We start from the raw sequence: 2,616 nt of genomic DNA, 5'->3' as shown, positions 1-2,616 counted from the left end.
TACAATGCATTGGATTTCAAAGAGGTGAATTACTGTGGATGGTACTGTTGTATGGCTAACAAATCGTCTGGGAAACAATGCAGAATTAAATTAAGAAGGTTGTATGTTTTCTGTTACATGGTGGAGGTGCCCTCTAGTACACAGTAAAATGTTTTGTGGACTGCAGCTCCTTGAGGAATTAATTCAGTATGGGTCTTGTAGTGGTCTGAAAGTGGATGATGAAAAAGAATGTATAATGGTATTCAGAGCACCTCGCGGTGAAGCGGACATGCTACCTCAAAATGCTTGATTGATTCATGCCCAGTTCCCCCAAGAAGCGGTACATTGAAAAAATTGATTTACTTTGTGGATGATACTAGCAAATACTATCCGCTGGGGGAAGTAAGCAGAAATTTGGTGGTCGTATGTTTGTTACATGGTAGAGGTGCTTTCTAGTACACAATGAAATGCTTGGTGTACCGCTGCTCCTTGAAGAATTAATTCCATATGGGTCTAGCCGTGGTCTTAACTGTGAACACGAAGAACTATCTAAAGTGGCCTATCTGTCTGAACTGCAATACACAAGCTGCGAGCCAATGCTATACCTTTCTCAGGTAACGAGCTCTTGTGCGGCGATTCGATTGGATGCGAAATGGTGGGGAACGCGTGTCCGGTCGTCTTAACCAAGTAATGGTTCCCCTCTGTTAACAATGAAATGTTTGATGGATCGCAGCTCCCTGAGAGACAAGTTTCAAAGGGGTTAGTCGCGGTCTTCAATCCTGGCCAAGGTGCAGTCACCATCTATAAGAGATACCTGCTTTACTGAAGGGTAGCAAGAGTTCCCTTGCCCGCATGTTGCTCCGTGGGGGTATATCAGTATAAAGGTAGAAGAAGCCATGATCGGAGCTTCGGTGGATGAGATTGGCGGAGAAGACATGTTCTTGTCTATCTGGTAGATCAGGGGGGTGGCAGCTGATCCGGAGAAAGCAAGCGGACTCCCGATGTTCCGTCGACTCCCAATGTACACTTGAAACATGCACATTTGGGTGGCGAGGGGGCGTTGTGGCCATCCGAAAACATGTCTTCATCTCTCTTATTGGTGGACCGCTGCTCCTTGAAGAATTAATTCCATATGGGTCTAGTCTTGGTGATAACTGTGAACACTAAGAACTATCTAAAGTGGCCTATCTGTCTGAACTGCAATACACTAGCTGCGAGCCAATGCTATACCTTTCTTAGGTAACGAGCTCTTGTGCGGCAATTCGATTGGATGCGAAATGGTGGGGAACGCGTGTCCTATCGTCTTAACCAAGTAATGGTTCCCCTCTGTTAACAATGAAATGTTTGATGGATCGCAGCTCCCTGAGAGACAAGTTTCAAAGGGGTTAGTCGCGGTCTTCAATCCTGGCCAAGGTGCAGTCACCATCTATAAGAGATACCTGCTTTACTGAAGGGTAGCAAGAGTTCCCTTGCCCGCATGTTGCTCCGTGGGGGTATATCAGTATAAAGGTAGAAGAAGCCATGATCGGAGCTTCGGTGGATGAGATTGGTGGAGAAGACATGTTCTTGTCTATCTGGTAGATCAGGGGGGTGGCAGCTGATCCGGAGAAAGCAAGCGGACTCCCGATGTTCCGTCGACTCCCAATGTACACTTAAAACATGCACATTTGGGTGGCGAGGGGGCGTTGTGGCCATCCGAAAACATGTCTTCATCTCTCTTATTGGTGGACCGCTGCTCCTTGAAGAATTAAATCCATATGGGTCTAGTCTTGGTGATAACTGTGAACACTAAGAACTATCTAAAGTGGCCTATCTGTCTGAACTGCAATACACTAGCTGCGAGCCAATGCTATACCTTTCTCAGGTAACGAGCTCTTGTGCGGCAATTCGATTGGATGCGAAATGGTGGGGAACGCGTGTCCTATCGTCTTAACCAAGTAATGGTTCCCCTCTGTTAACAATGAAATGTTTGATGGATCGCAGCTCCCTGAGAGACAAGTTTCAAAGGGGTTAGTCGCGGTCTTCAGCCCTGGCCAAAGGTGTTTAGAAATGAATACTTTTCGGACCAGTGGGCAAATTAGTTCACAGCGAGCCCACGGGCCAACGGTCTGCTCCCGCAGTGGGCCGCGCCCGAATGTGGGCACCGATCATATAATTTGAAATCCACTCGCCAAGTACCATGCGAGTTTCTAAGAGCGCGATATATTCGCCAGTGAAAGCCTTGGAAGTTTGGCCTCGCCTACTCCCTAGGAAAATTAATTAGAGATGGAAGGAAAGACTTTGCAATTGCAAAGCGGGTGTCGATATTGGGAAGTCGCCCCCGTACTTGTTGATACAGAAGGAAAAAAAAATGTACATCATAAGATTCGGACCCGGTGCTCTGCGGACCCGGGAGGTTCCTCCGAACGAAAAAAAAAGCTGCTAGCAGCTCCCTGGTTGATCCTGCCAGTAGTCATATGCTTGTCTCAAAGATTAAGCCATGCATGTCTAAGTGCAAGCCAAAATAAGGTGAAACCGCGAATGGCTCATTAAATCAGTTATGGTTCCTTAGATCGTACCACATGACTTGGATAACTGTGGTAATTCTAGAGCTAATACATGCTGAACTGAGTCCCGACCAGAAATGGGAGGGATGCT

The 2,616-nt window shown here is 46.8% G+C and overlaps 1 non-coding gene across 1 annotated transcript in view; it reads left to right on the top strand.

Annotated features, from left to right (window-relative positions):
• The first annotated feature begins 2,408 nt into the window (after positions 1-2,408).
• Positions 2,409-2,616, top strand: part of LOC134545234 (small subunit ribosomal RNA) — a 1,989-nt gene continuing 1,781 nt past the window's right edge. Inside the window, exon 1 of the ribosomal RNA XR_010078364.1 lies at positions 2,409-2,616. This exon is cut by the window's right edge and continues 1,781 nt beyond it. This is a non-coding gene — a ribosomal RNA (small subunit ribosomal RNA).

This window comes from Bacillus rossius, unplaced genomic scaffold (assembly GCF_032445375.1).
Source record: "Bacillus rossius redtenbacheri isolate Brsri unplaced genomic scaffold, Brsri_v3 Brsri_v3_scf643, whole genome shotgun sequence".
In the NCBI taxonomy this organism is placed as follows: Eukaryota; Metazoa; Arthropoda; class Insecta; order Phasmatodea; family Bacillidae; genus Bacillus; species Bacillus rossius.
This window is presented reverse-complemented; position numbering and strand designations above follow the sequence as displayed.